Source organism: Hylobates moloch, unplaced genomic scaffold (genome assembly GCF_009828535.3).
Source record: "Hylobates moloch isolate HMO894 unplaced genomic scaffold, HMol_V3 SCAFFOLD_13, whole genome shotgun sequence".
NCBI classification, from domain to species: Eukaryota; Metazoa; Chordata; class Mammalia; order Primates; family Hylobatidae; genus Hylobates; species Hylobates moloch.
The window spans coordinates 71388520-71403577 of NW_026652288.1; the positions used below are offsets into that span (position 1 = coordinate 71388520).

Below are 15058 nucleotides of genomic sequence, written 5' to 3' on the forward strand. Positions count from 1 at the left end.
GGCGACAGAGCGAGACTCCGTCTCAAAAAAAAAAAAAAAAAAAAAAAAAATTCCTTTGCAGCTTAAATCAAACAGAGTATATTTTTTTAAAAATATTTTTTAGTTTTTAAAATTGAGACAGTCTCACCCCTGTTGCTGAGGCTAGAGTGCAGTGGCATAATCACTGCTCACTGAAGCCTTGACTTCCCTGGCTCAGGTGATTCTCCCACCTCAGCCTCCTGAGTAGCTGGAATTACAGGCACATGCCACCACGCATGGCCTTTTTTGCATTTTTTGTATGTTTTGTACAGACAGGGTTTCTCAATGGTGCCCAGGCTGGTCTTGAACTCCTGGGCTCAAGCAATCCGCCTGCCTCAGCCTCCCAAAGTGCTGGGATTACAGATGTGAGCCACTGTGCCTGGCCCAAAGTCCATTTCTGAATTGCAATTAAGACAGATATCACAAGCACACAAGAGAGGCCAGGTATAATAGAAGTGTTCTATAATAACAAACTAAAAAACAAACAAAACTGAGACCAAGCAAAATGTCCAACAGGAGAATAAGAGGTAATTCAGATAATGGTCATTTCAGATAATGAAATACTATGTAGCCTTAAAAACCATGTTGAAAAAGACCATTTTATGACTTGGGAAATTATTCACGATATTAGTAAAAAGAACTGTATACAAAATTGTACATAGTATAAATAATGTCGTTTGTTTTTAAAAATGCACCATATGCATATTGAAAGGCTGAAAATAAATATACTATAATGGAAACAGTAATTATTTGGTGGATTATAGACTTTTTTATTTCTCTGTATTTCCAAATTATATACAATGAATATATACTACTGTTGTCATCAGAAGACCAACAACTGTAATAAACACAAACACACACATCTGAGGGACAAAGATCTGAGTGAAGAGAAAAGCAGAACTAAGAGTTATCGCCAGAGGATTCCAGTCCAGTATGGTGATGGAACATCTGTGTTTTCTCTATTCTCACAGGAGAACCTGATGAAATAAATATAACTACATAGAAGAGCAAAAAGGCACAAACGCTTACTTACCAGTGAAGGCTGAACCATTAGATGAGAGGTATCAAATGACTTCAGGAAGATGAGAAGATCTGAGCACGTGGATGGGTTAATCAGAGTGGAGGAAGCCCATAACACAAGTCTAAGTAAGGAAGAGGCTAAAGTGGAGGTGAGAGCTTAGCTTAGTGATGGAAAGCTGAAGAGGCTCTAGGCCAGGGGTGGGCGCTATGCAGAAACAAGAAAGGGGTCTCGGGTGTGACCCACCGTGTCTGGCCAAAAATGCTTTTGTGTTATCTTTTTCTTACCATGGTCCTGTAGTGCTTTAATTAAAGCAAAGCCAAAATAAAATATACTGTGATTACAAAACTACAGAAATAAAACATATTTACATGACTCCTAAAATATACTATCTTATATGAAAATACATTTTACCTATTTTCAATCCCCAATTAGATCCTTGAAAATTACAGGCCCAACACAAAAATTTGTCTTGAGGCAAATTTCAAAATACTCTTCTTTTATAAAGACTTTAACACTGCCACCTTGTGGCAGCAAAAAGCACTCTTATTTATGTAAAAGTTTATGTGTTTTATTTTTATTATTCATGTGGTTCAAAATTCAGTTTTTAAAACATCATGTGATAAAAGTCTCCCTCCAACCCCGTCCTTTCCATAGAGAATACAATGTTTATAGTTTATGTGTCTTCTTCCAGAGATGTTTTAAGAACATTCAAACAAAAATATAATTTTAATACAAATGCTAACATACTACATTGCTATATATTTTGCTTTTTCAGTCTTTTAATAGTATTTTGGAGATTTTTCTGTATCAAGACATAAAAAGTCTTTTTTATTTTAAAAATAGGTATAAAATTGTTCACTATATTGATGCTGGTTGATTTAACCAGCACATTAATTATGGTTAGTTCCAGTCTTTTTTTTTTTTTTTTTTTTTTGAGACAGAGTTTTGCTCTGTTGCCCAGGCTGGACTGCAGTGGCATGATCTTGGCTCACTGGTTCAAGCTATTCTCGTGCCTCAGCCTCCCCAGTAGCTGGGATTACAGACATGCACCACCACACCCGGCTAATTTTTGTGTTTTTAGTAGAGACCGGGTTTTGCCATGTTGGCCAGGCTTGTCTTGAGCTCTTGGCCCCAAGTGATCCAACCACCTTGGCCTCCCAAAGTGCTGAGATCACAGGTGTGAGCCACTGTGCCCAGCCAGTCTAGTCTTTTTATTTTCCAAATGATGCTGCAATAAATAAATTTGTATGTCATTTCACACGTTTTAGGAAGAGTACATGTATTTATAATTTTGATAGATTTTATCAAATTTACCTCTCCTGAGTTTGTACCAATTTGCACTCCAAACAGGAAGATATGAGGGTACTGTTGTCTTATACCAATGACATTTTGTTTTCCAGACTCTTGATCTTTAGCAATTTCATTAGAACAAAAATGGTTTCTTGCAGTTTTAATGTGAATTTCATTTACTATAGGGGAGGCTGAGTAAATTTTCATATGTTGTAAGACCCTATATTAGTTTGCTAGGGCTGCTGAAGCAAAGTACCACAAACTGGGTATTACTTTAAATAACAGAAATCCATTGTCACAGTCTGGAGGCTAAAAGTCTGAGATCGAGGTATCTTGCGGGTTTGTTCCAAGGGTTGTGAGGAAGGATCTGTTCCATGTCTCTGTCCTATCTTCCAATAGGTTGCTGGTAGTTCCTGGCATTCTTTGGCTTGTAGAAGCATCACTCTGATTATTGCCTTCATCTTTGTGTGGCCTTCTCCCTGTTTGTGTGTGTCCAGATTTTCCTTTAATATTTATTTTTACACCTTTCTTTAAGGAGACCAGTCAAATTGGATTAGGGCCCTCCCTACCGACTTCATTTTTACTAGATTACCTCTGTAAAGACTCTATTTCCAAATAAGGTCATATTCTGAGGTACTGGGGGCTAGGATTTAGACGTATGAATTTTAGGAGAATACAATTCAACCCATAACAGAGCCAATTATATTTTCTTACATTTTCTGTTGACATAATTTATCTATTGAGTCTTTTAAAATTGGCTGGGAATGGTGGCTCATGCCTGTAATCCCAGCACTTTGGGAGGCCGAGGTGGGAGAATTGCCTGAGCTCAGGAGTTTGAGACCATCCTGGGCAATATAGTGAAATCCCGTCTCTACAAAAATTAGTCAGGCATGGTGGCTCCTGCCTGTGGTCCCAGCTGCTCAGGAGGCCGAGGATGAAAGATCACTTTAGCCGGGAAGTGGACGTTGCGGTGAGCCGAGATTCCGCTACTGCACTCCAGCTTGGGCAACAGAGCAAGACTTTATCTCAAAAAACAAAAATAAATAAATAAAATAAAATTGATGTGTAGGACCTTTTCACGTTAGAAAAATTAGACCTTTGTCTAGGATAATTAGAAATATCTTCTCATTTGCTTCATTTTGATTATGAAGGTTTTCCTGCATAGAAATTATTTTTTATGTAAATAGATTTTATCAATTTCTTGTTTATGGCTTCTGAGTTTTTGTATATACCCAGAAAGATCTTCCCCATGTTGCAGTTGTATAGTAATTCTTGCAGGGCTTTCCACTAGTATTTTATAATATTAGTGTTTGCTTTTATTCATTTGGATTTTTTTGACTGGTAGGATATGTGAGGTATAAAGCCAATTTTCTTTCTGGATGTCTATTCAGTTTTCCATTAATATTTATTGAATAATTCATATTTCCCGTTATTTGAGATGCTACCTTTAATACATGGTATGTTCCTATGCTGGGTCTAATCTGGATTTTTAAAAAAATTGGCTCTAGTGAACTATTTATTAATGAGCCAGTTCTATGCTATTTTAATTACTGAGAATGTATATTTTAAAATTTGACAAAGCTAGTCCCCCTTTTCAGAATGTTCATGGAATTTTTTTCTTTTAAAAGATCAGCTTAGGATAACTGACATTTTATATCTTTTTGTTTGAGAAAATCATATAACTTTTGATTCAAATCTCCATTTGTGTTCAACAGTAGCATTTAAAAAATTAAGCTGGGTGTGGTGGTTCATGTCTGTAATTCTAGCACTTTGTGGGAGGATTGCTTTAGCCCAGGAATTTGAGACCAGCCTGGGCGACATAGCAAGACCCTGTCTCTACAAAAAAAAATTTTTTTTTTTTTGAGATGGAGTCTCACTTTGTTGCCCAGGCTGGAGTGCAGTGGCGCGATCTCGGCTCACTGCAAGCTCCACCTGCCGGGTTCACGCCATTGTCCTGCCTCAGCCTCCCAAGTAGCTGGGACTACAGTTGCCCACCACCATGCCCGGCTAATTTTTTGTAGTTTTAGTAGAGACGGGGTTTCACTGTGTTAGCCAGGATGGTCTCAATCTCTTGACCTCGTGATCCACCCAGCTCGGCCTCCCAAAGTGCTGGGATTACAGGCATGAGCCACCGTGCCCAGCCTATAAAAAATTTTTAAAAATAGCTGGGTGTGGTGGCACACATCTGTAGCAACAGCTATTTGGGAGGCTGAGATGGGAGGATCACTCGAGCCCAGGAGGTCGAGGCTGCAATGAGCCATTATCACACCACTGCACTCCAGCCTGGGTGAGAGAGTGAGACCCTGTCTTAAAAAAAAAAAAAAAAAAAAATTAAGCCAGGCAGGGTGGCTGGTGCTTGTAAACCTAGCACTTTGGGAGGCAGAGTGAGACCTCATCTCTAAAATATATATATATAGTAAACATTACCCTTCTTATCATACAGTTCTATGAATTTTGAAAAATGAATACGTAACTACCACTGCAATCAAAATACAGGATTTGTTCATCACCCCCAAAATTCCCCTTGGGCCTCTTTATAGGCAATCCCTCCCCTTCCTAGTACATGGTAACCACTGACAGAATGTTCTATCCTTATAGTTTTCCCTGTTCCAGATTGTCATATAAATGGAATCATACAGTATGAAGTCTTCAAATTTGGGTTCTTTCGTTAGCATAATGCATTTGAAATTTATCTATGTTATGTGTATTGGTTTTTTATTGATAAGTAATAATCCATTACGTGGATGTACCAGCTTATCCATTCACCAACTAAAGGAAATTTGAGTGAGTTGTTTCCAGTTTGAGATTATGAATGATGCAGCTATAAACAATCACACACAGATTTCATGCAGACAAAGTTTTTACTCCACCTGAGTAAATACCTAGGAGTGGAATTGCTGGCTGTAGGGCAAATTGCATGCTTAACTAAGAAACTGCAAAACTGTTTTCCAAAGAGAATGGACCATTTTGCACACCCATCAGGAATGTATGAGAGTTCCAATTGCTTTGTATCTTTGTCAGCACTTGGTGTTGCCAGTTTTTAAAATTTTAGCCATCTAATATACGTGTGTAATAGTATCTTGTAGTTTTTGTTTGCATTTCTCTCATGATTAATGATGTTAAACATCTTTTCATATGTTTATTTACCATCCACCTATCTTTTGTGAAGTGTCTATGCAAATTTTTGCTCAATTAGGTTGTTTACTTAACTGAGTTTTAAGAGTTTGTATATTGAGATTAAATTGATTTCCTGCAGTATTAAAGTTTTCTTCATCTTAATCTGGTACTTGTTTTTCCTTACTGTGTTGCCCATGCTGGTCTCAAACTCCTGGCCTCAAGCGATCCTCCTGCCTTGGCTTCCCTGGGATTACAGGCATCAGCTTCCTCGCACAACAATTTCTTATAACGTTTATTCCTTGGATGAAATTCCTACTATAAATACATTTTCTTTTCTTTTTTTGAGATGGAGTCTCACTCTGTCGCCCAGCCTGGAGTGCAGTGGCATGATCTCGGCTCACTGCAACCTCTGCCTCCTGGGTTTAAGCAATTCTCTGCCTCAGCCTCCTGAGCAGCTGGAATTACAGGTGCCCACTACCACGCCTGGCTAATTTTTGTATTTTTAGTAGAGACGGGGTTTCACCATCTTGGCCAGGCTGGTCTTGAACTCCTGACCTCATGATCCACCCGCCTTGGCCTCCCAAAGTGCTGAGATTACAGGCGTGAGCCACTGGGCCCAGCCATAAATACATTTTCAATTCTTCTATACAACACATACATGCATACATTGCTGTGGAAGTGGCTTGTTGTGGAAGCATCTGCCACTGACAGAGTGTGGCCTAAAAGCACAGGAGCCAGTCCCTGAGGACAACTGGGCTCTAATGGTGAACAGTAAAAATGGACGATGCGAACTTGAAAGTGTTTTCTTGCCACACATAGTCTGTAGTGTCACCCTAGTGCTCTCTTTTGACAAAGCTTAACACTGTGCCAGCTAGTAAAGTTCAGCTAGTAACAGTTCAGCTCCAGTGTCAAAAAGTAGGGCAAAGAAGAGTGGGTTTGGAGCTGGTGGGGCAATAAACTGAAAATAGACACACTTCTCTATTTTGTGTCATCCCTCTTTTCTAATTCAACTATTTCAACCCCTATTCAGGACCCCCATCTCACGCCCAATTGCTCTAAAAGCTTCCTAATCCATCTTCCTGCCTCTATTCTTATAATATCTTCCCAAATCCATCTTCAACAAAGATGACAGTGATTTAAGAGTCCAATTTTGACAATAATATTCTCATACTTAAAATTCCTAAGTCCTTCCTCCTAAACAAAGCATATTACATGTTGCCTGGTCTGCCACGTTCCCACCACTACCTGCTGTGAACTTTTAGACTAAAAATTATTCCATTTTTCCCTTCCCTGACATTGCTCACAGAGGAATGCTCTTGTCTCCCCTTCATTTTGTTAAGTCCTGAGTCACTCAGGAGGTCCTACCTCCCCCAACTCTGGGCTAAGTATCCATTCTCTTTCTCCTCACAAATCCATTTATTTAATCATCTGAAGAATATTTGTGCTCTATGTTCCAAGTAATGTGCTATATAGTTCCTGTTATAGTCTAGTAAAGTATGAATTTTAATTGTGAACTTCAATGTGCTCTAAAGTAAAGGAATGAATTCTGAAATTGTATTAAATGAGGAAGAGCTGAAAAGCCAGTGCAGTTGAAACACAGAGCAGAGTGGCATGTGCGAGAAGTAGCTAGAGAAGTAGGCAGGGGCCAGAAAATGAAAGACCATGTCCATGTTAATGATTTTTACTTATATCAAGAATATGTGAACACAAGTTACTTGTATTAAGGAACTGTTCATTTTTAAAAGGGTTGATAATAGTATTGTAGTTACGCTTAAAAAGTTTTTTTAGAGACACATAATGTTTGGGATTTGCTTCAAAATAATCCTAGGGAGACATGAAAGGTGGGTGGGCTGGTGATGAAACAAACTGGACCATGTGTTGATGACTGTGAAAACTGGGTGATGCATACAGGGGGATTATTTTATTCTAATTTTGCACGTGCTTGCAATTTCCAATAATTTAATCAGGAGAAAAATAGATGGGTTTTATTCTAAGAAAGGTGAAAAAATATGAACAGTAAGAATGATCTGAACACTCAGATTTGATTTCAGAAAGATCACACTGTCTTCATTGCAGACATCAGAGGAAGAGGGTCAGAGTGGCTGTGAGAGACCATCTGTTTTTGTTGTTTTTTTTTTTGTGTGTGACGGAGTTTCGCTCTTGTTGCCCAGGTTGGAGTGCAATGGCGTGATCTCGGCTCACTGCAACCTCCGCCTCCCAGGTTCAAGCAATTCTTCTGCCTCAGCCTCCCGAGTAGCTGGGATTACAGGCATGTGCCACCATGCCCAGCTAATTTTGTAATTTTAATAGAGACAGGGTTTCTCCATGTTGGTCAGGCCAGTCTCGAACTCCTGACCTCAGGTGATCCGCCTGCCTCGGCCTCCCACAGTGCTGGGATTACGGGCGTGAGCCACTGCGCCCGGCCTGTGAGAGACCATCTTAATAGACTTACAGTGGTTCAAGAAAAGAGATGATGGTCAGACTAAGGAGGTGGAAATGGAAATAAGTGAAGGAATGCAAGAACCATTCTGGAGAACTTTAGGGTGAGGGCAGGTGACATCCCCTCAGATAGGGAACAATGCAAGACGATCATGTTTGAGGGTGGAAGAGAAAGACATGAGCTTAATCTTGAACGAGAGTTGTGGTTGCCTTTCAGATAAGTGAACATTTCAAGGAGGCAATATGGAGATTTCAGAGAAAGCCAGTACTCAATTAGGATCAGTAGTATGTCACAGATGATCACTGAAGTGTGGTCATCATAGAATAAAAGAATAAAAGAAGTTTGAGAAGAGAAATTTGGTTGAGGCTTGAAAAACTCTTAAGGTTTAATGACCAGGGAAAAAGATGTGCTAGAAAGGAGACAAAATTGCTGGCCAGGGGTCTGAGGGCATAGGCAGGTGGCAGTAGTTAGAGGAAAAACAATGTGGTGTTGTGAAAATCTAGAAGGGAGTCATGAAGTGCCTAGTGTTTGAGTCAAGACGAAGACAAAAACTGCTCATTTAATTAAGTAACATGCAGGCTGGTGATTTTTCAAGGGCTTTATGGAGTGATGGGGGCAAATCAAAGACTGGGATGGGTTGAGAAGTGAATGGAATTTGAGCAACTGGAGAGAACAAACAAATTTACATGAACTTTGGCTGTGATAGTAAGGGGAGGATGTAGTAGCTGGGTGCTAAGCTTTAAGATAACAAAAGTTTCAGCATGTTTGAATGTTAGTGGGTACAATCACATTGAAGGTGCATAGTTGAATATATAGGAGAGAAAAATCGTAATTCACAATGTGAGATTCCTAAGTAGCAGGATAGGATTCAAGACAGTAAGACTGCCTTGGTTATCAGGAAAGCTCCTCTAATGGAACAGTAAGGAGTGGAGTGCTATCTAAATGGGTTTCTAAGCTGGAAGTGAACTAACGGAGTTCCTTTCATAGAGTTTCTCTTTGCCACTGCCCCCCACTGAAATAGGAAAGGGCATCTACTAAGAGGGGGAAGCAAGGAGTTATAGGCTTGAAAAAATTGACTTCTGAATAGTTGAAGAAAGTTTGAATTTGGAGGTAATGAATTTAGAGATACCAAGTCTAAATTTTGTGTGTGTGCCATCGAATGCTCTGATGCAGTACCAAAGCAGTGGAGTTTGCTTAATGCATCATGTACATCTATCACTGCTTTTATTATGCTTTCATTTACCATTTATCACTTCTTTTTATTTGCCTACTTATGACTGTGTCTCTCCCAGCAAACTAAATTGAGAGCGCTTGCTACATTTAATTGGTTTGGTATCCCTAGCTCCTGGTTTACTGCCTAACCCAATGTAGGTTCTCAGATATTTGACAAAGGTAGAAATGAATAAAGCTTCTGCCTTTACTTGCAACAAACTTTAAAGTGAATTTCCCCTAGATGCTATAGATGAGTGTTTATTATCTACCTATAATTATTTTGTATGCTTTACATGAATTAACTCACTTAAGCCATACGAGTAGGTACTATTGCTATTTTCCATTTTTTCAGATGAAGAAACTGAAGCACATAGGGATAAAATAACTTCACATACATAAATAAACCAAAGCATTCTAATACTTTCATACTATAGCTGACTGACCAAAACAGCAATCACTTAACTTTGTGGTTTGGATATTTCCTTGTAAAAAATCTTATTATAATAGCTATTTCAATAAATCATCCACACAGTATTTCCAAAAAATAAACTGTATCAATAGTGTTAGACGATATTAGGTTACCTCTGCTTCACAGTATATATAATGGTATTTGAAAACCACACGAGGATCCATTTCAATATCCTTATGGATGTCAGATATCCAGACCAGACACTGGGCAAAATATCAAAAGTGAGGAAAAGGAAATAAGGAAATGGGCATTCATCTGGCAAGCTATGAAGTATCTTCCCTTTCTATCCAAGGCTTTCTAAAACTCAGATGCAATAAGACAAATTTAAAAACTGTAGATTGAAGGCTTTTAGAGGTAGTCACTACAATCAGTTCATCTGAGAAGTTGCATCATTATCACAAGCATTTATTGAGTACCCATAGAACTCATGGTACCTTCACGGTGTTTACAGAACTTTGCTTATATGCCGACCTTGCCCTTAAGGAGCTTACAATCTAGTGGAAAGAAAGACGGAGAAACTCAGATGCGATAGAGCAATGAGTGAACAGATACTATAGACTGAAAAATTGCCATAAATGTAAAACACATACTGAAAAATGAGGGTTAATGGGGATGGCAAGGATGATAGGTAGTCCTGGATATACTCCTGACTTCTTGAAGGAGTAAGTATCTAGAATATTCAAGGACGTAAAGTGCAGTTGAGAAAGCCAGGATGCAAACACTTCCTATCTGCTGCCTCTTTTCTTGCTCCCTGCAGCTGAGAATTGCAAAAAGAAAACAGGAATAGAGATAATGGGTAAAAACTTTTTAGTATTCTTTTAGCACTTCTGATTCTGAATTAGACTGGAACAGTCACCATGTAGGTAACTTAGCTATCCTAGATCATCCTAAACTGGTTAAAAGGAAAAAGATCTTAAAAACTAGCTTGTCTATATGAGTTCTATAAACATATATAATTTTACCTTAACTAAAAGGTTAGGATGACTAGGACTGCCACTATGCTAAAGACCACTCAACTGAATATAATACTGACATGGCAGAAGTGCGAGTTTTATCAGTGATACACATTGTGTACTGCATTGGCGGCTTACTAGATGTGTGGCAGAATATACCCATTTATGAAGGCAGCACATCGGCAAGTAAAAATTTAAGTGGAGGTAGGAAATATCTAGAATACATGATGTTTTATGCAGCTGAACAGGACAACCCTGAAAAGACAAGAATTATGGTAATACCAAAGTGACTAAGGTTGTCTTGATCCCCTCCCCCAACAATTATGAATCAAAACATGGAGTCTTTTTTTTTTTTTTTTTAAGGTAAATACCCTCTTTAGCTGAGTCCAAGACTTTGGATATTAGATTACTGTACCTAAAAAGAGTAAAATGGTGGCCAGGTGTGGTGGCTCACGCCTGCAATCCCAGCACTTTGGTAGGCCAAGGAGGGTGGATCATCTGAGGTCAGGAGTTCGAGACCAGCCTGGCCAACGTGGTGAAACCCCATCTCTACTAAAAATGCAAAAATTAGCCAGGCGTGGTGGTGCATGCTTGTGGTCCCAGCTACTCAGGAGGCTGAGGCAGGAGAATCGCTTGAACCTAGGAGGTGGAGGTTGCAGTGAGCCAAGATGGCACCACTGCATTCCAGCCTGGGCAACAAGAAAGAGTAAAATGGTCTATGCACAAAGGATGAGGGAAAGGTAGCTCACAGGGCTCAAACATCAGAGGAATGGAGAGGACAGGACAGTGAGGGAATTATCTGGAAGGCAGGTAACTGGATTGAGAACCACAAAAAGCATGTAGGTTTAAGCAGATTACGAGTCATTTTAAACAGCTGTTTCAAAGTAAGAGTAGAAACAGGCTGGAGAAAATCTTGGGTAAAATTAGAGTAACATAGTCTAGGATAGGAATCCATCAGTTATGGAGATCAGAGGTAAGATATAATCAGGGAAATTAGGATTCATGCTTGAAGAGTAATAGAAAAACCTAAGTGAAACAGGCTATTTGAATTTTCTTTATAAAGAATAAAACTGGAAGAACTGAGTCTGGAAAGGTGAAGTAATCTGGAGTAGGCAGCTACAAAAGGTATAAAATTTGTGGAGAAAGCAAAAATTGGGGCAGAAAATATAAATAACAAGGGAGTACTGCAGTCCTCTGGTGGGAGGTAGATCATAAAGAATCGGTAGAACCACTTACTTTTCCTCACAGTCAGCTGCTTACACCCAGAGCAGTAGCTGTCAAGTCATTTTTATTGAAAATACACTGGACTTGGACATCCTGAGTGAAACTGCCATCACATAAAGGGCCTGGATTTAAAAGGAATTTTCAAGATTATTGTAACTTCTGGGTTAAGTGTATAGGGAAAAAAATGTTAAATGTACTTTTCTTATACATGATTGGTGTGTTTAGTTTTTTATCAACTTGACACTACAGTCCAGATTTGCTTCTGATCACACTGGAATATAGGTTTTACCAATGTTCATTATTTTTCAACTTCCTTTATTAAGAATTAAGGCTAGTTGGGCACAGTGGCTCGCGCCTGTAATCCCAGCACTTTGGGAAGCCAAGGTGGGCAGATCATTTGCAGTCAGGAGTTCAAGACCAGCCTGGCCAATACGGTGAAACCCCATTTCTACTAAAAATACAAAATTAGCCAGGCTTGGTAGCGTACTCCTGTAATCCCAGCTACTCAGGAGGCTGAGGCAGAGTTGCTTGAACCCTTGAGGCAGAGGTTGCAGTGAGCCGAGATTGCGCCACTACACTCCAGCCTGGGCCACAGAGTGAGACTGTGTCTAAAAAAAAAAAAAAAAAAAAAAAGACTGCACTAATGCCATCAACGTGCATATTGATTCGAAGGCATCTTGCAGCAACTTTTAAAAATTACTGTACATATATATTTAAAAGCATACTTTATTAATGTGCTTATTAAACATTTTAAGGAAAACTTTAAGTGTTCAAAATGTCAAGTTTGTTAGGCATCAATTTGTTAGTGTTTGGGAGTATTGCCTCAGATATCTGGGCAAAATTTTTTCCTCCCATAATATTAAATTATTGGCTGACAATTAATGAATTTTGCCAATGAGTAGAATAATCAAGAAGTTACAAAAAGGATAAGATACTCAGCTATCTGGCCGGGCGCGGTGGCTCACGCTTGTAATCCCAGCACTTTGGGAGGCCGAGGCGGGCGGATCACGAGGTCAGGAGATCGAGACCACGGTGAAACCCCGTCTCTACTAAAAAATACAAAAAATTAGCCGGGCGTGGTGGCGGGCGTCTGTAGTCCCAGCTACTCGGAGAGGCTGAGGCAGGAGAATGGCTTGAACCTGGGAGGCGGAGCTTGCAGTGAGCCGAGATTGCGCTACTGCACTCCAGCCTGGGCGACAGAGCGAGACTCCGTCTCAAAAATAAAAAAAAAAAAAAAAAAAGATACTCAGCTATCTTGGCCTTCAAAACAGTCAACGGTGGATTCTAACTGAAATTTTATATATAAATGGTAAATAATCCACCAAACCCGAGGAGTTAACAATTAAAGTTGGCCTATTTATAGTTCACTTTAATAGCTACAATGGAAGATTCAATTTTGGAAACTCAAAAAGGTCAACTAATTCCAAAACTCTTAGGCAAGCTTCTATAACAATGTTACCCATTCCTTAGTAAACAAAAAAAGATCCAAAAAGCTACATTCACTTTTTTTTTGCATTGGTTCACAAATTTAAATGAATTTAGATTACTTTCAGAATAGTAATTAGAAGCCCTGGGCAGTATGGGAGTTGAGATGTGGGCCTTATTTGGCCCTTAGTAGCTGTGTGACCTTGGTCAAATCACCTCAACAACTCATCATCTAAAGGGGAGGGTTGGGACAGACTGTAATTCATGGACTCTTATGAATCCCCTAAAACTGTATGAAAAACTACCATGTATATACACTTTTTGGGGAAGCTGGTCCAGTTTTCATTAGGTTCTCAGAGGCAACCTTGATCCCCAAATAAGCTTGCTATGATAACTATATAAGGTTATCACTTGTAAATTGTTCCAGTTCTAAATAGTTGAGTCCTTGTCATAGGAAGAACTCTAAGATGGCTCCCAAGATTCCCTGGTATACATACTCCAAATAACCCCCTCCCTTGACTGTGAACAGGATCTTTGAATATGATAGATATCACCCCTGTGATTGGACTACAATGCAGGGCAAAGGTGAAGGGATTTTGCAGGTGTAATGAAGGTACCTCATCATAATGAAGGCTTTGGAGATCACCCTGGTGGGTAGGTGGCCTGATCTAATCAGGTGAGACCTTCAAAAGAGCGCTTAAGGCCTTCCCTGAGATCAGAGATTCTCTTGCTGGCCTTGAAGAAGTTGCCATGATTTCTTCAGTTGCTAGGCAATGGATTTTGCCCTATGTGCATAGAAGAGGACCCCATAGCTTCAGATAAGACTGCAGCTCTGGCTGACACCTTTACTGCAGCCTTGTGAGACCCTGAGCAGAAAACCATAACTAGACTCTTGACCTACAGAAATTGTGAAATAATGTATATTGTTTTAAGACACTAAATTTATGGTAATTATACCAAAATTACACAGCAGTTATTCTCTAAAGCCAAAATTTAGCTTAATCTCTGTAACTTTTTCCTTGAGGAAACTGAGGCAATGGAGAATCCAAAAAGGGTGCCCCCATAAATTAATGTTACAATAAACCCAGTCATTTTACAATGCAGTTATACCTTTAAAGAAACAAAAAACTCCTCACCCTATGAAGTGCTGCTGAGGTAAGCCTAAACTAAATGATACACTCCCTCTCCCCAAAATTCTTCTAGATCCATTTTTAATGATTCATAGATAGCTCTAATTATAGAAATGCTCCAGGTTTGGTCCAGAGCAATGTGGATCAATGGAAAGTATTATTTCCACCATAACACACAATTACTGAAGTCTTTGAACATTACAAAGGAAATATATTTAAAGACAGATTTTAGACTAGGGCGTCTTGCACACCCCTAATATAATATTTGTATTTTTACAGCACTTGAGGTGGTCTCAATGTTCAAAAAGACAGTTTAAGACATGAAACGTTAAGAACATTTAGCTTATTAGGCATATTATTCTATGCCCCCATCCTCATCAGAAATAAGCCTGTGTTAAAAATGAATCAATTTCCTAGATCACTGGAGAATTAAAAAAAAAAAAGTTTAACTCAGGTAACCGTGATGAACTGTCAACTGTACTGAAATAATTTCAGAGACAGAAAAGCCCTTCCCAGAATTTCTACTAGAAAATCAATGTTCAATATTAGGCTATACATGGAAATAAAATATTTAAATGATATGGTAGTCCTTATACCCAGAGATACTAATATCACCCTTACCTATTTTCCATATCACTATTCTATACAATAATCTGTATATAAAATTTGTATACAAGCTCATTGGCTTACTTTGAATCCAATATTTTTTACTAAAAAACACAAATTATGTAAAGTATTGCTGTGTTCACCTTCCAATTA

The 15058-nt window shown here is 39.0% G+C and overlaps 1 protein-coding gene across 1 annotated transcript in view; it reads right to left on the reverse strand.

Moving 5' to 3' along the window:
* Positions 1–7565: 7565 nt before the first annotated feature.
* KPNA4 (karyopherin subunit alpha 4) overlaps positions 7566–15058 on the reverse strand; it is a 73456-nt gene continuing 65963 nt past the window's right edge. Inside the window, exon 18 of the mRNA XM_058426462.1 lies at positions 7566–10324. The gene's annotated coding sequence lies outside the window, so the exon portion shown is untranslated. The remainder of the gene's footprint in view (positions 10325–15058) is intronic.